This window comes from Panulirus ornatus, chromosome 11, assembly GCF_036320965.1.
Source record: "Panulirus ornatus isolate Po-2019 chromosome 11, ASM3632096v1, whole genome shotgun sequence".
Lineage (NCBI taxonomy): Eukaryota > Metazoa > Arthropoda > Malacostraca > Decapoda > Palinuridae > Panulirus > Panulirus ornatus.
In genome coordinates this window covers 76,513,422-76,535,535 of record NC_092234.1, presented here as the reverse complement: position 1 = coordinate 76,535,535, position 22,114 = coordinate 76,513,422, and positions in this window count along the sequence as shown.

The following is a 22,114-nucleotide window of genomic DNA, read 5'->3' as shown; positions in this document are numbered from 1 at the left end:
CCTCTCTCTCCTGTCCTGAGTGACTCTAGTCCAAAGCCTCTTTATCCTGTCCACCCTGACTATCGTCCCAAGCCTCTCTCTCCTGTCCTGCCTGACTCTCGTCCCAAGCCTCTCTCTCCGGTCTTGCCTGACTCTCGATTGAAGAGTCTGTCTCCTATCCAGTCTGACTCTCGTCACAAGCTTCTCTCTCCTGTCCTGCGAGAGTTTCGTCCTTAGCCTTTCTCTCCTGTCTTGCCTGACTTTGGTCCCAGGACTCTCTATCCTGTCCTGCCTGACTCTCGTCCCAAGCCTCTCTCTCCTATCCAGCATGATTTTCGTCCCAAGCCTCTCTCTCCTGTCCTGCCTGACTCTCTTCCCAAGCCTCTCTCTCCTGTCATGCCTCATTCTCGTCGCAAGCCTCTCTCTTCTGTCCTGCCTGACTCTCGTCCTAAGCCAATCTCTCTTTTCTTGCCTGCCTCTCGTCTCAAGCCTCTCTCGCCTGTCCTGCCTGACTCTCGTCCCAAGCATCTCTCCCGTGTCCTGTGTGACTGTACTCCCAAGCCTCTCTCTCCTATCATGCCTGACTCTCGTCCCAAGCCTTTCTCTCCTGCCCTGCCTCACTCTCGTCGCAAGCCTTTCTCTCCTGCCCTGCATGATTCTCGTCCTAAGCCACTCTCTCATGTCCTGCCTGACTCTCGTCCCAAGACTGTCCCTCCTGTCCTGCCTGATTCTCGTCCCAAGCCTCTCTCTCCTGTCCTTCCTGACTGTTTCCCCAGACCTCACTTTTCTTTCCGGCCTAACTCTCGTCCCAAGCCTTTCTATCCTGTCCTGCCTCACTCTCGTCGCAAGCCGCTCTCTCCTGTCCTGCATGATTCTCGTCCTAAGCCACTCTCTCATGTCCTTACTGACTCTCGTCCCAAGCCTCTCTCTCCTGTCTGGTTAGATTCTTGCCCCAAATCTATCTCTCCCCTCCGACCTGACCTCCGTCCTAGAATTCTCAATCCTCTCCGGCATGATTCTCGTCGCAAACCTCTCTCTCCTGACCTGTCTGACTCTCGTCCAAAGCCTCTCTCTCTAGTCCTGTCTAACTCTCGTCCTAAGCCTCTCTCTCCTGTCCTGCCTGACTCTCGTCCCAAGCCTTTCTCTCCTGTCTACCCTGACTCTTGTTCCAAGCCTTTCTCTCCTGTCCTGCTGACTCTCGTCACAAGCCTCTGTCTCATCTCCTGCCTGATTCAGATCCCAGCTTCTTTGTCCTGGCCTCCATGACTCTCGTCCAAAGCCTCCCCATTCTGCCCTGGTGACTCTCGTCGTAAGCTCTCTCTCCTCTCCTTTCTGTTTCTCGTCCCAAGGCTCTCTCTCATATCTTCCCTGACTCACGTCCCAATCCTCTACCTCCTGTGTTGCCTGGCACTCGTCCAAAGCCTCTTTCTCCTGCCCTGCCTGACTCTATTCCGAATCGTCTCTCCCAGTCCTGTTTGACTCTCGTCCTAAGCCTTTCTCTTCTATACTACCTGACTCTCGCCCCAAACATCCCTCTCCAGTCCAGATTGTCTCTCGTCCCAAGCCTCTCTCTCCTGTCCTGCCTGACTCACGTCTCAAGCCTCTCTCTCTTGTCATGCCTGATTCTCGTCCCAAGCGTCTCTCTCTTGTCCTTCCTGACTGTTTCTCCAGACTTCACTTTTCTTTCCGGCCTGACTCTCGTCCCAAGCATCTCTCTGTCCTGTCCTGCCTGACTCTTTTCACAAACCCCAGACTTCACTTTCTTTCCCGCCTGACTCTCGTACCAAGCCTCTTTCTCCTGTCACACCTGACTCTCGCCCTAAGCCTCTCTTTCCTCTCTGGAAACTCTCCTCCCAAGCCTCCCTCTCATATCTTGCCATACTCACGTCCCAAGCCTCTCTCTCTTATCATGCCTGACTCTCGTCAAAAGCATCTCCCCCCCGTCCTTTCTGACTCTAGGCGCAATCCTGTCTCTCGTATCCTGCCTGACTCTCGTCCCAAGCCTCTCTCTCCTGTCATGCCTGACTCGCGTCCAAAGCCTCTCTTTCCGTTCTTGCTTGACTCTCGTCCCAAGCCTCTCTCTCTCTCTCCTGTCCTGACTGACTCTCGTCCCAAGTCTCTCTCTTCTGTCTGGTTAGATTCTTGCCCCAAGTCTATCTCTCCCCTCCGACCTGACTTTCGTCCTAGAATTCTCTATCCTCTCCGGCATGACTCTCGTCACAAACCTCTTTCTCCTGACCTGTCTGACTCTCGTCCCAAGCCTCTCTCTCCAGTCCTGTCTAACTCTCGTCCTAAGCCTCTCTCTCCTGTCCTGCCTGACTCTCGTCGCAAGCCTCTCTCTCTTGTCCACCCTGACTCTTGTTCCCAGCCATTCTCTCCTGTCTTGCCTGACTCTCGTCCCAAGCCTTTCTCTCCTGCTCTACCTGGCTCTCGCACCAAACCTCTCTATCCTGTCCTGCTGACTCTCGTCCCAAGCTTCGCTCTCATCTCCTGCCTGACTCAGATCACAAGCTTCTTTGTCCTGGCCTCCATGACTCTCGTCCAAAGCCTCCCCCTTCTGCACTGGTGACTCTCGTCGTAAGCTCTCTCTCCTCTCCTTTCTGTTTCTCGTCCCAAGGCTCTCTCTCATATCTTCCCTGACTCACGTCATAATCCTCTTTCTCCTGTGTTGCCTGGCACTCGTCCAAAGCCTCTTTCTCCTGCCCTGCCTGACTCTATTCCGAATCGTCTCTCCTCAGTCCTGTTTGACTCTCGTCCTAAGCCTTTCTCTTCTATACTACCTGACTCTCGCCACAAGCATCTCTCCCCTGTCCTGTCTGACTAGTCCCGAGCCTATTTCCTATCCTACCTGACTTTCGTTGCAAGCCTCTGTCTCCTTTCGTGCCTCACTCTCGTCGCAAACCTCTGTCTCCTATCCAGCCTGACTCCCGTCCGAAGCGTCTCTACTGTCCTGCCTGACTCTCGACCCAAGACTCTCCTGTCCTGCCTGTCTCTCTCCCGACGCTTCACTTTTCTTTCCCGCCTGACTCTCACACCAAGCCTCTCTCTCCTGTCCTGCCTGACTCTCGTCACAAATCCCAGACTTCACTTTTCTCTCCCGCCTGACTCTCGTACTAAGAGTCTCTCTCCTGTCCAACCTGACTCTCGTCCTAATTTTCTCAATCCTCTCCGGCATTACTCTCGTCCCAAGCCTCCCTCTCATGTCTTGCCTTACTCATGTCCCGAGCCTCTCTCTCCTGTCCTGCCTGACTCTCGTCCCAAGCATCTCTCCCGTGTCCTGTGTGACTTTACTCCCAAGCCTCTCTCTCCTATCCTGCCTGACTCTCGTCCCAAGCCTTTCTCTCCTGTCCTGCCTCACTCTCGTCGCAAGCCTCTCTCTCCTGTCCTGCATGATTCTCGTCCTAAGCCACTCTCTCCTGTCCTGCGTGACTCTCGTCACAATCCTCTCCCTCCTGTCCTGCCTGATTCTCGTCCCAAGCCTCTCTCTCCTCTCGTTCCTGACTCTTTCCCCAGACTTCTTTTTTCTTTCCGGCCTGACTCTTGTCCCAAGCCTCTCTCTCCTGTCCTGCCTGACACTCTTCATAAACCCCAGACTTCGCTTTTCTTTCCGGCATGACTCTCGTACCAAGCCTCTTTCTCCTGTCATACCTGACTCTCGTTCTAAGCCTCTCTTTCCTCTCTGGCATGACTCTCGTCCCAAGCCTCCCTCTCATGTCTTGCCTTACTCACGTCCCAAGCCTCTCTCTCTTATCATGCCTGACTCTCCTCAAAAGCATCTCTCCATTGTCCTGTCTCACTCTAAGCGCAAGCCTGTATCTCCTATCGTGTCTGACTCTCGTCCCAAGCCTCTCTCTCCTGTCCTGCCTCACTCTCGACGCAAGCTTCTCTCTTTTGTCCTGCCTGACTCTCGTCCTACGCCACTCTCTCCTGCCCTGCGTGACTCTCGTCCAAAGCGTCTCTTTCCTGTCTTGCCTGACTCCCGTCCAAAGCCTCTCTCTCTCTTCTCCTGGCCTGACTGACTCTCGTAACAAGCCTCTCTCTCATGTCTGGTTTGATTCTTGCCCCAAGTCTATCTCTCCCCTCCGACATGACTCTCGTCCTAGGCTTCTCTATCCTCTCCGGCATGAATCTCGACGCAAGCCTCTCTCTCCTGACATGTCTGACTCTCGTCCCAAGCCTCTCTCTCCAGTCCTGTCTAACTCTCGTCCCAAACCTTTCTCTCCTGTCCTGCCTGACTCTCGTCACAAGCCTCTCTCTCCTGTTTACGCTGACTATCGTCGCAAGCCTGTCTCTCCTGTCTTGACTGGCTCTCGTCCCAAGCCACTTTCTACCGTCTTGCCTGACTCTCGAACCAAGCCTCTGTCACCTATCCAGCCTTACTCTCGTCCCAAGCTTCTCTCTCGTGTCCTGTCTAACTCTCGTCCCAAGCCTCTCTCTCCTGTCCTGCCTGACTCTCGTTCCAAGCCTCTCTCTCCTATCCACCCTGACTCTCGTCCCAAGCCTCTCTCTCCTGTCCTGCCTGACTCTCGTCACAAGCCTCTCTCTCCTGTTTACGCTGACTATCGTCGCAAGCCTGTCTCTCCTGTCTTGACTGGCTCTCGTCCCAAGCCACTTTCTACCGTCTTGCCTGACTCTCGAACCAAGCCTCTGTCACCTATCCAGCCTAACTCTCGTCCCAAGCTTCTCTCTCGTGTCCTGTCTAACTCTCGTCCCAAGCCTCTCTCTCCTGTCCTGCCTGACTCTCGTTCCAAGCCTCTCTCTCCTATCCACCCTGAATCTCGTCCCAAGCCTCTCTCTCCTGTCCTGCCTGACTCTCGTCCCAAGCCAATCTCTCCTGTCTTGCTTGACTCTCGAAACAAGCGTCTGTCTCCTATCCAGACTGACTCTCGTCCCAAGCTTTTCTCTCCCGTTCTGCCCGAGTCTCGTCCCAAGTCTCTCCCCTGTCCTGCCTGACTCTCGTCCCAATCTTCTCTCCCCTATCCATCCTGACTCTCGTGCCAAGCCTCTCTCTCCTTTCATACCTGAGTCTCGTCCAAAACCTTTCTCTCCTGTCTTGCGTGGCTGTCGTCCTAAGCCTCTCTCTCTCCTGTTCTGACTGACTCTCGTCCCAAGCCCCTCCCTCCTGTCTGGCTAGATTCTTGCCCCAAGTCTATCTCTCCTCTCCGACCTTACTCTCGTCCTAAGCCTCTCTATCCTCTGCGGCATGACTCTCCTCGCAAGCCTCTCTCTCCTGCCCTGTCTGACTGTCGTCCCAAGCTTCTCTCTCCTCTCCTATCTAACTCTCGTCCCAAGCCCCTCTCTACTGTTCTGCCTGACTCTAGTCAAAGCTTCCATCTCCAGTATTTCCTGACTCTCTTACCAAGCCTCTCTCCTTTCCTGACTGACTCTCGTTCCAAGCCTCTCTCTCCTGTCCTACCTGACTCTCGTCCCAAGCCTCTCTCTCCTGTCCTGTCTGGATCTAGTCCCCAGCCCCTATTTCCTGTAGCGCCTGACTTTCGTCCCGAGTCTCACTCTCCTGTGCTTCCTGAGTCTCGTCCTAAGCCTTTCTCTCTTGCCCTGCCTGACTCTCGTCCCAGGACTCTATATCCTGTCCTGCCTGACTCTCGTCCCAAGCCTCTCTGTCCTGTAGAGCCTGACTCTCGTCCCCAGCCTCAATCTCCTGTGCTTCCTGACTCTTGTCCCAAGACACTCTCTCCTTTCCTGCCTTACCCACGTCCCAAGACTCCCACTCCTGCCCTGCCTGACTTTCCTACCGAGCCTCCCTCTCCTGTCCTGCCTCAATCTCTTCCCAAGCCTCCCTCTCCTGCCCTAACCGACTCTCCTCCCAAGCCCCTCTCTCCTGTCTTGTCTGACTCTCGTCCGAAACTTCTCTCTCCTGTCCTGCTGACTCTTGTCCTAAGCCTCTCTCTCTTCTCCTGCCAAATGCCTCCCCCTTCTGCCATAGTGACTCTCGTCCTTAGCCTCTTTCTCTTCTCATTCCTGACTCTCGTCCCAAGGCTCTCTCTCCTATAGAGACTGACTATCGTCCCAAGGCTCTCTCTCCTATAGAGACTGACTCTCGTCCCGAGCCTCGTTGTCCTGTGCTTCCTAACTCTCGTCCCAAGCCTCTATCTCCTGTCCAGCCTGACTCTCGTCCGAGGCCTCTCTCGACTTTCCGGCCTGACTCTCGTCCCAAGCCTCGCTCTCCTGTCCCGCCTAACTCTCGTCCCAAGCCTCTGTCTCTTGTCCCCTCTGACTTTCTCCACACACCTCACTTTTTCTTCCCGCCTGACTCTCGTACCAAGCCTCTCTCTCCTGTCCTGGTTGAGTCTCGTCACTAACACCAAACTTCAATTTTCTTTTCCGCCTGACTCTCGTGCGAAGCCTCTCTCTCCTGTCCGACCTAACTCTCGTCCTAATCCTCCCTATCCTCTACGTCATGACTCTCGTCCCAAGACTCCGTCTCATGTCTTGCCTTACTCACGTCCCATGCCTCTCTCTCCTGTCCTGCATGATTCTCGTTCTAAGCCACTCTCTCCTGTCCTGCGTGACTCTCGTCCCAAACCACTCCTTCCTGTCCTGCATGATTCTCGTCCTAAGCCTCTCTCTCCTTTCGTTCCTGATTCTTTCCCCAGACTTTACTTTTCTTTCCGGCCTGACTCTCGTCCCAGGCCTCTCTCTCGTGTCCTGCCTGACTCTTCACAAACCCCAGACTTCACTTTTCTTTCCGGCATGAGTCTCGTACCAAGCCTCTTTCTCCTGTCAGACCTGACTCTCGTTCTAAGCCTTTCCTCTCTGGCATGACTCTCGTCCCAAGCCTCCCTCTCATGTCTTGCCTTACTCACGTCCCAAGCCTCTCTCTCTTATCATGCCTGACTCTCCTCAAAAGCATCTCTCCCCTGTACTGTCTCACTCTAAGCGCGAGCCTGTATCTCCTATCGTGCCTGACTCTCGTTCCAAGCCTCTCTCTCCTGTCCTTCCTCACTCTCGACGCAAGCTTCTCTCTTTTATCCTGCCTGACTCTCGTTCTATGCCACTCTCTCCTGTCATGCCTGACTCTCGTCCAAAGCCTCCCTTCCTGTCTTGCCTGACTCTCGTCCCAACCTCTCTCTCTCTCTCCTGGCCTGACTGACTCTCGTCCCAAGCCTCTCTCTCCTGTCTTGTTTGATTCTTGCCCCAAGTCTATCTCTCCCCTCCGACCTGACTCTCGTCCTAAGCTTCTCTATCCTCTCCGGCATGAATCTCGACGCAAGCCTCTCTCTTCTGACCTGTCTGACTCTCGTCCCAAGCCTCTCTCTCCAGTCCTGTCTAACTCTCGTCCCAAGCCTCTTTCTCCTGTCTTGTCTGGATGTAGTCCTCAACCCCTATTTCCTGTAGAGCCTGACCTTCGTCCCGAGTCTCCCTCTCCTGTGCTTCCTGAGTCTAGTTCTAAGCCTTTCTCTCTTGTCCTTCCTGACTCTCTTCCCAGGACTCTATATCCTATCCTGCCTGACTGTCGTCCCAAGCCTCTATGTACTGTCCTGCCTTGATCTCGTCCCCACCCCCTCTCTCCTGTAGAGCCTGACTCTCGTCCCCAGCCTCCCTCTCCTGTGCTTCATGACTCTTGTCCCAAGACTCTCTCTCCTGTCCTGCCTGACTCTCGTCCGAAGACTCCCACTCCTGCCCTGCCTGACTTTCCTCCCGAGCCTCTCTCTCCAGTCCTGCCTCAATCTCTTCCCAAGCCTCCCTCTTCTGCCCTAACCGACTCTCCTCCCAAGCCCCTCTCTCCTGTCCTGTCTGACTCTCGTCCGAAACTTCTCTCTCCTGTCCTGCTGACTCTTGTCCTAAGCCTCTCTCTCTTCTCCTGCCAGACTCAGTTCCCAAGCCTCTTTTTCCTGGCCTGTATGACTCTCGTCAAATGCCTCCCCCTTCTGCCACAGTGACTTTCGTCCTTAGCCTCTCTTTCTTCTCCTTCCTGATTCTCGTCCCAAGGCTCTCTCTCCTATAGAGACTGACTCTCGTCCCGAGCCTCGTTCTTCTGTCCAGCCTGACTCTCGTCCGAAGCCTCTCTCGACCCTCCGGCCTGACTCTCGTCCCAAGCCTCGCTCTCCTGTCCCGCCTAACTCTCGTCCCAAGCCTCTGTGTCCTGTCCAGTCTGACTTTCTCCACACACCTCACTTTTTCTTCCCGCCTGACTCTCGTACCAAGAATCTCTCTCCTGTCCTGGCTGAGTCTCGTCACAAACACCAAACTTCAATTTTCTTTTCCGCCTGACTCTCGTGCGAAGCCTCTTTCTCCTGTCCGACCTAACTCTCGTCCTAAGCCTCCCAATCCTCTCCATCATGACTCTCGTCCCAAGACTCCGTCTCATGTATTGCCTTACTCACGTCCCATGCCTCTCTCTCTTGTCCGTACTGACTCTCATCCCAAGCATCTCTCCCATGTCCTGTCTGACTCTAGTCCCAAGAATGTCTCTCCTATCCTGCATGACTCTCGTCCTAAGCCTCTCTCTCTTGTCCAGCCTGATTCTTGTCGACAGCCTCTCTCTCCTGTCCTGTCTAACTCTCGCCATAAGCCTCTCTCTCCTGTCCTGGCTGACTCTCGTCGGAAGCCTCTCTCTCCTGTCCACCCTGACTCTCGTCCTAAGCTTCTCTCTCCTGTCCTGCACAAGTCTCGTCCCAATCCTCTCTCTCCTGTCCTGCCTGACTCTCGTCCCAAGCTTCTCTCTCCTATCCAGGCTGTCTTTCTTGCCAAGTCTCTCTCTCCTCTCACACCTGAGTCTCGTCCAAAAACTCTCTCTCCTGTCTTGCCTGACTGTTGTCCTAAGCCTCTCTCTCTCCTGCCTTGACTGACTTTCGTCCCAAGCCTCTCTCTCCAGTCCGGTTAGATTCTTGCCCAAAGTCTATCTCTCCTCTCCGACCTGACTCTCGTCCTAAGCCTGTCTGTCCTCTCCGGCATGACTCTCGTCAAAAGCCTCTCTCTCCTACCCTGTCTGACTCTCGTCCCAATCCTTTCTCTCATGTCCTATCCAACCCTCGTCCCAATTCCCTCTCTCCTTTCCTGCCTGACTCTCGTCCCAAGTCTTCCTATCTTATACTGCCTGACTCTCGTTCCAAGTTTCTCTCTCCTGTTCTGCCTGCCTCTCGTCCCCAGCCCCTATCTCCATTAGAGCATGAATTTCGTCCAGAGCCTCCTTCTCCTGTGCTTCCTGACTCTCGTCCCAAGCCTCTCTCTCCTGTCTTCCCTGACTCTCGAGTTAAACCTCTCTCTCACCTCCTTCCTGACTCTCGTCCAAAGCCTCTCTCTCCTGTCCTGGGTGAGTATCGTGCCAAGCCTCTCTCCTCTCCTGCCTGAGTCTCGTCCCAAGCCTCTCTCTCCTATCCTGAATGACAATCGTCACAAGCCTTCCTCTCATGTCCTGACTGACTCTCTTCTCAAGACTCTTTTTCCTATCCAGCCTGACTCTCGTCCCAAGTCTCTCTCTCCTGTCCTGCCTGAGTCTCGGCCGAAGCCTCTCTCTCCAGTCCTGCCTGAGTCTCGTCCCAAGCCTCTCTCTCCTGTCCTGCCTGACTCTCGTCACAAGCCTCTCTCTCCTGTCGTGGCTGAGTCTCTTTCCATGCCTCTCTCTCCTGTCCTGCCTGACTCTCGTCCCAAGCCTTTTTATCCTGTCCACCCTGACTCTCGTCCCAAGCTTCTCTCTCCTGTCCTGCCTGACTCTCGTCCCAAGCCTCTCTCTCCTGTCTTGCCTGACTCTCGATTCAAGCGTCTGTCTCCTATCCAGTCTGACTCTCGTCTCAAGCTTCTCTCTCCTGTTCTGCCCGAGTCTCGTCCTTAGCCTCTCTGTCCTGTCTTGCCTGTCTCTGGTGCCAGGACTCTCTATCCTATCCTGCCTGACTCTCGTCCCAAGCCTCTCTCTCCTGTCCAGCATGATTCCCGTCCCAAGCATCTCTCTCCTGTCCTGCCTGACTCTCTTCCCAAGCCTCTCTCTCCTGTCCTGCCTCATTCTTGTCGCAAGCCTCTCACTTTTGTCCTGCCTGACTCTCGTCCTAAGCCAATCTCTCAGGTATTTCCTGACTCTCGTCTCAAGCCTCTCTCGCCTGTCCTGCCTGACTCTCGTCCCAAGCATCTCTCCCGTGTCCTGTGTGACTCTACTCCCAAGTCTCTCTCTCCTATCCTGACTGACTCTCGTCCCAAGCCTTTCTCTCCTGTCCTGTCTCACTCTCGTCGCAAGCTTCTCTCTCCTGCCCTGCATGATTCTCGTCCTAAGCCACTCTCTCATGTCCTGCCTGACTCTCGTCCCAAGCCTCTACCTCCTGTCCTGCCTGATTCTCGTCCCAAGCCTCTCTCTCTTGTCCTTCCTGACTGTTTACCCAGACTTCACTTTTCTTTCCTTCCTGACTCTCGTCCCAAGCATCTCTCTCTCTCTCTCTCCTGTGCTGCCTGACTCTTTTCACAAACCCCAGACTTCACTTTTCTTTCCCGCCTGACTCTCGTACCAAACTTCTTTCTCCTGTCACACCTGACTCTCGTCCTAAGCCTCTCTTTCTTCTCTGGAAACTTTCCTCCCAAGCCTACCTCTCATGTCTTGCCTTACTCACGTCCCAAGCCTCTCTCTCTTATCATGCCTGACTCTCGTGAAAAGCATCTCTCCCCTGTCCTTTCTGACTCTAGGTGCAAGCCTGTGTCTCGTATCCTGCCTGACTCTCGTCCCAAGCCTCTCTCTCCTGTCCTGCCTCACTCTCGACGGAAGCCTCTCTCTCCTGTCCTGCCTGACTCTCGTCCTAAGCCACTCTCTCCTGTCCAGATTGACTCTCGTCCTAAGCCTCTCTCTCCTGTCCTGCCTGACTCACGTCTCAAGCCTCTCTCTCCTGTCCTGCCCGACTCTCGTCTCAAGCAGCTCTCCCCTGTCCTGTCTGACTCTAGTCCCAAGCCTCTCTCTCCAGTCCGGTTAGATTCTTGCCCAAAGTCTATCTCTCCTCTCCGACCTGACTCTCGTCCTAAGCCTGTCTGTCCTCTCCGGCATGACTCTCGTCAAAAGCCTCTCTCTCCTACCCTGTCTGACTCTCGTCCCAATCCTTTCTCTCATGTCCTATCCAACCCTCGTCCCAATTCCCTCTCTCCTGTCCTGCCTGACTCTCGAACCAAGACTCTCTCTCCTGTCCTGCCTGTCTCTCTCCCGACGCTTCACTTTTCTTTCCCGCCTGACTCTCGCACCAAGCGTCTCTCTTCTGTCCTGCCTTACTCTCGTCAAAAACCCCAGACTTCACTTTTCTCTCCCGCCTGACTCTCGTACTAAGCCTCTCTCTCCTGTCCAACTTGAGTTTCGTCCTAATTTTCTCAATCCTCTCCAGCATTACTCTCGTCCCAAGCCTCCCTCTCATGTCTTGCCTTACTCATGTCCCAAGCCTCTCTCTCCTGTCCTGCTTGACTCTCGTCCCAAGCATCTCTCCCGTGTCCTGTGTGACTCTACTCCCAAGCCTCTCTCTCCTATCCTGCCTGAATCTCGTCCCAATCCTTTCTCTCCTGTCCTGCCTCACTCTCGTCGCAAGCCTCTCTTTCCTGTCCTGCCTCACTCTCGACGCAAGCTTCTCTCTCCTGTCCTGCCTGACTCTCGTCCTATGCCACTCTCTCCTGTCCTGCCTGACTCTCGTCCAAAGCCTCTCTTTCCTGTCTTGCCTGACTCTCGTGCTAAGCCTCTCTCTCTCTCTCCTGGCCTGACTGACTCTCGTCCCAAGCCTCTCTCTCCTGTCTGGTTTGATTCTTGCCCAAAGTCTATCTCTCCCCTCCGACCTGACTCTCGTCCTAAGCTTCTCTATCCTCTCCGGCATGAATCTCGACGCAAGCCTCTCTCTCCTATCCTGCCTGTCTCTCGTCCCAAGCCTTTCTCACCTGTCCTGCCTCACTCTCGTCGCAAGTCTCTCTCTCTCCTGTCCTGCCTCACTCTCGACGCAAGCTTCTCTCTCATGTCCTGCCTGACTCTCGTCCTATGCCACTCTCTCCTGTCCTGCCTGACTCTCGTCCAAAGCCTCTCTCTGCAGTCCTGTCAAACTCTCGTCCCAAGCCTCTCTCTCTTGTCCTGCCTGAATATCGTCCTAAGACTCTCTCTCCTGTTTACGCTGACTATCGTCCCAAGCCTGTCTCTCCTGTCCTGACTGACTCTCGTCCCAGGCCACTTTCTACCGTCTTGCCTGACTCTCGAACCAAGCCTCTGCCTCCTATCCAGCCTGACTCTCGTCCCAAGCCTCTCTCTCGTGTCCTGTCTAACTCTCGTCCCAAGCCTCTCTCTCCTGTCCTGACTGACTCTCGTCCCAGGCCACTTTCTACCGTCTTGCCTGACTCTCGAACCAAGCCTCTCTCCTATCCACCCTGACTCTCGTTCCAAGCCTCTCTCTCCTGTCCTGCCTGACTCTCGTCCCAAGCCAATCTCTCGTGTCTTGCCTGATTCTCGAACCAAGCGTCTGTGTCCTATCCAGACTTAATCTCGTCTCAAGCTTCTCTCTCCCGTTCTGCCCGAGTCTCGTCCCAAGTCTCTCCCCTGTCCTGCCTGACCCTCGTCCCGAGCTTCTCTCTCCTAACCAGCCTGACTCGTGCCAAGCCTCTCTCTCCTCTCATACCTGAGTCTCGTCCAAATCCCTTCTCTCCTGTCTTGCCTGGCTGTCGTCCTAAGCCTCTCTCTCTCCTGTTCTGACTGACTCTCGTCCCAAGCCCCTCTCTCCTGTCATGTTAGATTCTTGCCTCAAGTCTATCTCTCCTCTCCGACCTGACTCTCGTCCTAAGCCTCTCTAACCTCTGCGGCATGACTCTCCTCGCAAGCCTCTCTCTCCTGCCCTGTCTGACTGTCGTCCCAATCTTTTCTCTCCTGTCCTATCTAACTCTCGTCCCAAGCCCCTCTCTACTGTTCTGCCTGACTCTCGTTCCAAGCCTCTCTCTCCTGTCCTGCCTGACTCTCGTCCATGGGCTCTCTCTCCTGTCCTGTCTGGATCTAGTCCCCAGCCCCTATTTCCTGTAGAGCCTGACTTTCGTCCCGAGTCTCCCTCTCCTGTGCTTCCTGAGTCTCGTCCTAAGCCTTTCTCTCTTGTCCTGCCTGACTCTCGTCCCAGGACTCTGTATCCTGTCCTGCCTGACTCTCGTCCCAAGCATCTCTGTCCTGTCCTGCCTGGCTCTCGTCCCAAGCCCCTCTCTCCTGTAGAACCTGACTCTCGTCCCCAGCCTCCCTCTCCTGTGCTTCCTGACTCTTGTCCCAAGCCTCTCTATCCTGTCCTGCCTGACTCTCGTCCCAAGACTCCCACTCCTGCCCTGCCTGACTTTCCTCCCGAGCCTCTCTCTCCTGTCCTCCCTCAGTCTCTTCCCAAGTCTCCCTCTCCTGCCCTGACTGACTCTCCTACCAAGACCCTCTCTCCTGTCCTGTCTGACTCTCGTCCGAAACTTCTCTCTCCTGTCCTGCTGACTCTTGTCCTAAGCCTCACTCTCTTCTCCTGCGTGACTCATGTCCCAAGCCTCTTTTTCTGGCCTGTATGACTCTCTTCAAATGACTCCCCCTTCTGCCATAGTGACTCTCGTCCTTAGCCTCTCTCTCCTCTCCTTCCTGACTCTCGTGCCAAGGCTCTCTCTCCTGTAGAGACTGATTCTCGTCCCGAGCCTCGTTCTCCTATGCTTCCTAACTCTCGTCACAAGCCTCTATCTCCTGTCCAGCCTGACTCTCGTCCGAAGCCTCTCTCGACTTTCCGGCCTGACTCTCGTCCCAAGCCTCTCTCTCATGTCCTGCCTAACTCTCGTCCCAAGCCTCTGTCTCCTGTCCTGTCTGACTTTCTCCACACACCTTACTTTTTCTTCCCGCCTGACTCTCGTACCAAGCCTCTCTCTCCTGTCCTGGCTGAGTCTCGTCACAAACACCAAACTTCAATATTCTTTTCCGTCTGACTCTCGTACCAAACCTCTCTCTCCTTTCCGACCTAACTCTCGTCCTAAGCCTCCCTATCCTCTCCGTCATGACTCTCGTCCCAAGACTGCGTCTCATGTCTTGACTTACTCACGTCCCATGCCTCTCTCTCCTGTCCATACTGACTCTCATCCCAAGCATCTCTCCCCTGTCCTGCCTGATTCTCGTCTCAAGCCTTTCTCTCCTGTCCTGCCTCACTCTCGTCCCAAGCCTCTCTCGCCTCTCTTGACTGACTCTCGTCCCAGGCCTCTCTCTCCTGTCCTGGATGACTCGCGTCACAAGCCTCTCTCTCCTGTCAACCCTGACTCTCGTCGTAAGCTTCTCTCTCCTGTCCTGCACAAGTCTCGTCCCAAGCATCTCTCCCCTGTCCTGCCTGACTCTCGTCCCAAGCTTCTCTCTCCTATCCAGGCTGACTCTCATGCAAAGCCTCTCTCTCCTCTCACACCTGAGTCTCGTCCAAAATCTCTCTCTCCTGTCTTGCCTGACTGTTGTCCTAAGCCTCTCTCTCTCCTGCCTTGACTGACTGTCGTCCCAAGCCTCTCTCTCCAGTCCGGTTAGATTCTTGCCCCAAGTCTATCTCTCCTCTTCGACCTGACTCTCGTCCTAAGCCTCTCTGTCCTCTCCGGCATGACTCTCGTCAAAAGCCTCTCTCTCCTACCCTGTCTGACTCTCGTCCCAATCCTTTCTCTCATGTCCTATCCAACCTTCGTCCCAATTCCCTCTCTCCTGTCCTGCCTGACTCTCGTCCCATGCTTTTCTATCTTATCCTGCCTGACTCTCGTTCCAAGTTTCTCTCTCCTGTTCTGCCTGCCTCTCGTCCCCAGCCCCTCTCTCCCGTAGAGCCTGAATCTCGTCCCGAGCCTCCTCTCCTGTGCTTCCTGACTCTCGTCCCAAGCTCTGTCTCCTGTCTTTTCTGACTCTCGAGTTAAACCTCTCTGTCCCCTCCTGCCTGACTCTCGTCCCAAGCCTCTCTCGCCTTTCCTGGGTGAGTCTCGTGCCAAGCCTCTCTCCTCTCCTGCCTGAGTCTCGTCCTAAGCCTCTCTCTCCTCTCCTGCATGACTATCGTCAAAAGCGTCCGTCACAAGTCCTGACTGACTCTCTTCTCAAGACTCTCTCTCCTATCCAGCCTGACTCTCGTCCCAAGTCTCTCTCTCCTGTCCTGCCTGAGTCTCGGCCGAAGCCTCTCTCTCCTGTCCTGCCTGAGTCTCGTCCCAAGCCTCTCTCTCCTGTCCTGCCTGACTCTCGTCACAAGCCTCTCTCTCCTGTCGTGGCTGAGTCTCTTTCCATGCCTCTCTCTCCTGTCCTGCCTGACTCTCGTCCCAAGCCTCTCTCTCCTGTCTTGCCCGACTCTCGATTCAAGCGTCTGTCTCCTATCCAGTCTCATTCTCGTCCCAAGCTTCTCTCTCCTGTCCTGCCCGAGTCTCGTCCTTAGCCTCTTTCTCCTGTCTTGCCTGACTCTGGTCCCAGGACTCTCTATCCTGTCCTTCCTGACTCTCGTCCAAAGCGTCTCTCTCCTGTCCAGCATGATTCTCGTCCCAAGCCTCTCTCTCCTGTCCTGCCTGACTCTCTCCCCAAGGCTCTCTTTCCTCTCCTGCCTCATTCTCGTCGAAAGCCTCTCTCTCCTGACCTGTCTAACTCTCGTCCCAAGCCTCTCTCTCCAGTCCTGTCAAACTCTCGTCCCAACCTCTCTCTCCTGTCCTGCCTGACTCTCTTCCCAAGCCTCTCTCTCCTATTTACTCTCTCCTGTCCTGCCTGACTCTCGTCCCAAGCCTTTCTCTCCTGTCCTGCCTCACTCTCGTCCCAAGCCTTTTTCGCCTCTCTTGACTGACTCTCGTCCCAAGCCTCTCTCTCCTGCCCTGCCTGACTCTCGTCCCAAGCCACTCTCTCCTGACTTTTCTGACTCTCGAACCAAGCCTCTGTCTCCCATCCAGCCTGACTCTCGTCCCAAGCCTCTCTGTCCTGTCCTGTCTAACTCTCGCCACAAGACTCTCTCTCCTGTCCTGGCTGACTCTCGTCGCAAGCCTCTCTCTCCTGTCCACCCTGACTCTCGTCCGAAGCTTCTCTCTCCTGTCCTGCACAAGTCTCGTCCCAAGCCTCTCTCTCCTGTACTGTCTGACTTTCATCCCAAGCTTCTCTCTCCTATCCAGGCTGACTCTCGTGCCAAGCCTCTTTCTCCTCTCACACCTGAGTCTCGTCCAACAACTCTCTCTCCAGTCTTGCCTGACTGTTGTCCTAGGCCTATCTCTCTCCTGCCTTGACTGACTTTCGTCCCAAGCCTCTCTCTCCAGTCCGGTTAGATTCTTGCCCCAAGTCTATCTCTCCTCTCCGACCTGACTCTCGTCCTAAGCCTCTCTGTCCTCTCCGGCATGACTCTCTTCAAAAGCCTCTCTCTCCTACCCTGTCTGACTCTCGTCTCAATCATCTCCCTCATGTCCTATCAAACCCTCGTAATAATTCCCTCTCTCCTCTCCTGCTTGACTCTCGTCCCAAGCCTTTCTATCTTATCCTACCTGACTCTCGTTCCAAATTTCTCTCTCCTGTTCTGCCTGCCTCTGGTCCCCAGCCCCTCTATCCCGTAGAGCCTGAATCTCGTCCCGAGCCTCACTCTCCTGTGCTTCCTGACTCTCGTCCCAAGCCTCTCTCTCCTGTCTTCCCTGACTCTCGAGCTAAACCTCTCTCTCCACTCCTTCCTTACTCTCGTCCCAAGCCTCTCTATCCTGTCCTGGGTGAGTCTCGTGCCAAGCTTCTATCTCCTCTCCTGCCTGACTCTCGTCCCAAGCCTCTCTCTCCTCTCCTGCATGAGTATCGTCACAAGCCTCCCTCTCAAGTCCTGACTGACTCTATTCTCAAGACTCTCTCTCCTATCCAGCCTGACTCTCGTCCCAAGCCTCTCTCTCTTGTCATGACTGACTCTCGTCCCAAGCCTCTCTCTCCTGTCTTGCCTGACTCTTGATTCAAGCGTCTGTCTCCTATCCAGTCTGACTCTCGTCACAAGCTTCTCTCTCCTGTCCTGCCCGAGTCTCGTCCTTAGCCTCACTCTCCTGTCTTGCCTGACTCTGGTCTCAGGACTCTCTATCCTGTCCTGCCTGACTCTCGTCCCAAGCCTCTCTCTCCTGTCCAGCATGATTCTCATCCGAAGCCTCTGTCTCCTGTCCTGCCTGACTCTCTTCCCAAGCCTCTATCTCCTGTCCTGCCCCCTTCTCGTCGAAAGCCTCTCTCTTCTGTCCTGCGTGACTCTCGTCCTACGCCAATCTCTCTTGTCTTGCCTGACTCTCGTTTCAAGCCTTTCTCGCCTGTCCTGCCTGACTCTCGTCCCAAGCATATCTTCTGTGTCCTGTGTGACTCTACTCCCTAGCCTCTCTCTCCTATCTCTCCTGACTCTCGTCCCAAGCCTTTCTCTCCTGTCCTGTCTCACTCTCGTCGCAAGCCTCTCTCTCCTGCCCTGCATGATTCTCGTCTTAAGCCACTCTCTCATGTCCTGCCTGACTCTCGTCCCAAGCCTCTCCCTCCTGTCCTGCCTGATTCTCGTTCCAAGACTCTCTCGCTTCTCCTGCCTGACTCTCGTCCCAAGACTCCCACTCTTGCCATGCCTGACTTTCCTCCCGAGCCTCTCTCTCGTGTCCTGCCTCAATCTCTTCCCAAGCCTTCTTCTCCTGCTCTAACGGAATCTCCTCCCAAGCTCCTCTCTCCTGTCCTGTCTGACTCTCGTCCGAAACTTCTCTCTCCTTTCCTGCTGACTCTTGTCCTAAGCCTCTCTCTCTTCTCCTGCCTGACTCAGTTCCCAAGCCTCTTTTTCCTGGCCTGTATGACTTTCGTCAAATGCCTCCTCCTTCTGCCATAGTGACTCTCTTCCTTAGCCTCTCTCTCCTCTCCTTCCTGACTCTCGTGCCAAGGCTCTCTCTCCTATAAAGACTGACTCTCGTCCCGAGCCTAGTTCTCCAGTGCTTCCTAACTCTCGTCCCAAGCCTCTATCTCCTGTCCAGCCTGACTCTCGTCCAAAGCCTCTCTAGACCTTCCGGCTTGACTCTCGTCCCAAAATTCTCTCTCCTGTCCCGCCTAACTCTCGTCCCAAGCCTCTGTCTCCTGTCCTGTCTGACTTTCTCCACACACCTCACTTTTTCTTCCCGCCTGACTCTCGTACCAAGCCTGTCTCTCCTGTCCTGGCTGAGTCTCGTCACAAACACCAAACTTCAATTTTCTTTTCCTCCTGACTCTCGTACCAAACCTCTCTCTCCTGTCCGACCTAACTCTCGTCCTAGCCCTCCCTATCCTCTCCGTCATGACTCTCGTCCCAAGACTCCGTCTCATGTCTAGCCTTACTCTCGTCCCATGACTCTCCTGTCCGTACTGACTCTCATCCCAAGCATCTCTCCCCTGTCCTGTCTGAATCTAGTCCCAAGCCTCTCTCTCCTATCCTGCCTGACTCTCGTCCCAAGCCTTTCTCTCCTGTCCTGCCTCACTCTCGTCGCAAGCGTCTCTCTCCTGCCCTGCATGATTCTCGTCCTAAGCCACTCTCTCATGTCCTGCTTGACTCTCGTCCCAAGCCTCTCCATCCTGTCCTGACTGATTCTCGTCCCAAGCCTCTCTCTCTTGTCCTTCCTGACTGTTTCCCCAGACTTCACTTTTCTTTCCGGCCTGACTCTCGTCCCAAGCATCTATCTCTCCTGTCCTGCCTAACTCTTTTCACAAACCCCAGACTTCACTTCTCTTTCCCGCCTGACTCTCGTACCAAGCCTCTTTTTCCTGTCACACCTGACTCTCGTCCAAAGCCTCTCTTTCCTCTCTGGAAACTCTCCTCTCAAGCCTCATGTCTTGTCTCACTCACGTCCGAAGCCTCTCTTATCATGCCTGACTCTCGTCAAAAGCATCTCTCCCCTGTCCTTTCTGACTTTAGGCGCAAGCCTGTCTCTCGTATCCTGCCTGACTCTCGTCCCAAGCCTCTCTCTCCTGTCCTGCCTCACTCTCGACGGATGCCTCTCTCTCCTGTCCTGCATGACTCTCGTCGTAAGCCACTCTCTCCTGTCCTGCCTGACTCTCGTCCAAAGCGTCTCTTTCCTGTCTTGCTTGACTCTCGTCCCAAGCCTCTCTCTCTCTCCAGTCCTGACTGACTCTCGTCCCAAGCCTCTCTCTCCTGTCTGGTTAGATTCTTGCCCCAAGTTTATCTCTCAACTCCGACCTGACTTTCGTCCTAGAATTCTCTATACTCTCCGGCATGACTCTCGTCGCAAACCTCTCTCTCCTGCCATGTCTGATTCTCGTCCCAAGCCTCTCTCTCCAGTCCTGTCTAACTCTCGTCCTATGCCTCTATCTCCTGTCCTGCCTGACTCTCGTCCCAAGCCTCTCTCTCCTGTCCACCCTGAATCTCGTCCCAAGCCTTTCTCTGCTATCTTGCCTGACTCTCGTCCCAAGCCTTTCTCTACTGCCCTACCTTGATCTCGCCCAAAACCTCTCTCTCCTGTTCTGCTGACTCTCGTCCCAAGCCTCTGTCTCATCTCCTGCCTGACTCAGGTCCCAAGCTTCTTTGTCCTGGCCTCCATGACTCTCGTCCAAAGCCTCCCCCTTCTGCCCTAGTGAGTCTCGTCGTAAGCTCTCTCTCCTCTCCTTTCTGTTTCTCGTCCCAAGGCTCTCTCTCATGTCTTCCCTGACTCACGTCGCAATCCTCTTTCTTCTCTGTTGCCTGGCACTCGTCCCAAGCCTCTTTCTCCTGCCCTGCCTGACTCTATTCCGAATCCTCTCTCCCCAGTCCTGTTTGACTCTCGTCCTAAGACTTTCTCTTCTATACTCCCTGACTCTCGCACCAAGTATCTCTCTCCTGTCCAGATTGAATCTCGTCCCAAGCCTCTCTCTCCTATCCTGCCTGACTCACGTCTCACACCTCTCTCCCCTGTCCTGCCTGACTCTCGTCCCAAGCATCTCTCCCCTGTCCTGTCTGACTCTAGTCATAAGCCTCTCTCCTATCCTGCCTGACTCTCGTTGTAAGCCTCTGTCTCCTGTCGTGCCTCACTCTCGTCGCAAACCTCTGTCTCCTATTCAGACTGACTCCCGTCCGAAGCGTCTCTCTACTGTCCTGCCTGACTGTCGACCCAAGACTCTCTCTCCTGTCCTGCCTGTCTCTACCGACTCTTCACTTTTCTATCCCGCCTGACTCTCACACCAAGCCTCTCTCTCCTGTCCTGCCTAACTCTCGTCACAAACCCCAGACTTCACTTTTCTCTCCCGCCTGAGTTTCGTAATAAGCCTCTCTCTCCTGTCCAACCTGACTCTCGTCCTAATTTTCTCAATCCTCTCCGGCATTACTCTCGTCCTAAGCCTCCCTCTCATGTCTTGCCTTACTCATGTCCCAGGCCTGTCTCTCCTGTCCTGCCTGACTCTCGTTCCAAGCATCTCTCCCGTGTCCTGTGTGCCTCTACTCCCAAGCCTCTCTCTCCTATCCTGCCTGACTCTCGTCCCAAGTCTTTCTCTCCTGTCCTGCCTCACTCTCGTTGCAAGCCTCTCTCTCCTATCCTGCCTGATCCTTGTCCTAAGCCACTCTCTCCTGTCCTGCGTGACTCTCGTCCAAAGCCTCTCTCTCCGGTCCTTCTTGATTCTCGTCCCAAGCCTCTCTCTCCTCTTGTTCCTGACTTTCCCCAGACTTCACTTTTCTTTCCGGCCTGACTCTCGTCCCAAGCCTCTCTCTCCTGTCCTACCTGACTCTCTTTACAAACCCCAGAATTCACTTTCCTTTCCGGCATGAGTCTCCTACCAAGCCTCTTTCTCCTCTCAGACCTGACTCTCGTTCTAAGCCTCTCTTTCCTCTCTGGCATGACTTTCGTCTCAAGCCTCCCTCTCATGTCTTGCCTTACTCACGTCCCAAGCCTCGTTCTCTTATCATGCCTGACTCTCCTCAAAAGCATCTCTCCCCTGTCCTGTCTCACTCTAAGCGCAAGCCTGTATCTCCTGTCGTGCCTGACTCTCGTCTCAAGCCTCTCTCTCCTGTCCTGCCTCACTCTCGACGCAAGCATCTCTCTTTTGTCCTGCCTGACTCTAGTTCTATGCCAATCTCTCCTATACTGCCTGACTCTCGTCCAAAGCGTCTCTTTCCTGTCTTGCCTGACTCTCGTCCCAAGCCTCTCTCTCTCTTTCCTGGCCTGACTGACTCTCGTCCCAAGCCTCTCTCTCCTGTCTGGTTTGATTCTTGCCCCAAGTCTATCTCTCCCCTGCAATCTGACTCTCGTCCTAAGCTTCTCTATCCTCTCCGGCATGAATCTCGACGCAAGCCTCTCTCTCCTGACATGTCTGACTCTCGTCCCAAGCCTTTCTCTCCTGTCCTGCCTCACTCTCGTCGCAAGCCTCTCTCTCCTATCCTGCCTGATTCTCGTCCTAAGCCACTCTCTCCTGTCCTGCGTGACTCTCGTCCCAAGCCTCTTTATCCTGTCCACCCTGACTCTCGTCCCAAGCCTCTCTCTCCTGTCCTGCCTCACTCTCGACGTAAGCTTCTCTCTTTTGTCCTGCCTGACTCTCGTTCTATGCCACTCCTGTCCTGCCTGACTCTCGTCCGAAGCCTCTCTCTCTCTCTCCTGGCCTGACTGACTCTCGTCCCAAGCCTCTCTCTCCTGTCTGGTTTGATTCTTGCCCCTAGTCTATCTCTAACCTCCGACCTGACTCTCGTCCTAAGCTTCTCTATCCTCTCCGGCATGAATCTCGACGCAAGCCTCTCTCTCCTGACATGTCTGACTCTCGTCCAAAGCCTCTCTCTGCAGTCCATTCAAACTCTCGTCCCTAGCCTCTCTCTCCTGTCCTGCCTGACTCTCTTCCCAAGCCTCTCTCTCCTGTTTACGCTGACTATCGTCCCAAGCCTGTCTTTCCTGTCCCGACTGACTCTCGTCCCAAGCCACTTTCTAACTTCTTATCTGACTCTCGAACCAAGACTCTGTCTCCTATCCAGCTTGACTCTCGTCCCAAGCCTCTCTGTCGTGTCCTGTCTAACTCTTGTACCAAGCCTCTCTCTCCTGTCCTGCCTGACTCTCCTTCCAAGCCTCTCTCTTCTATCCACCCTGACTCTCGTCCCAAGCCTCTCTCTCTACTGTACTGCCTGACTCTCGTCCCAAGCCAATCTCTCCTGTCTTGCCTGACTCTCGAACCAAGCGACTTTCTCCTAACCAGACTGACTCTCGTCCCAAGCTTCTCTCTCCCATTCTGCCTGAGTCTCGTCCCAAGTCTCTCCCTTGTCCTGCCTGACTCTCGTCCCAAGCTTCTCTA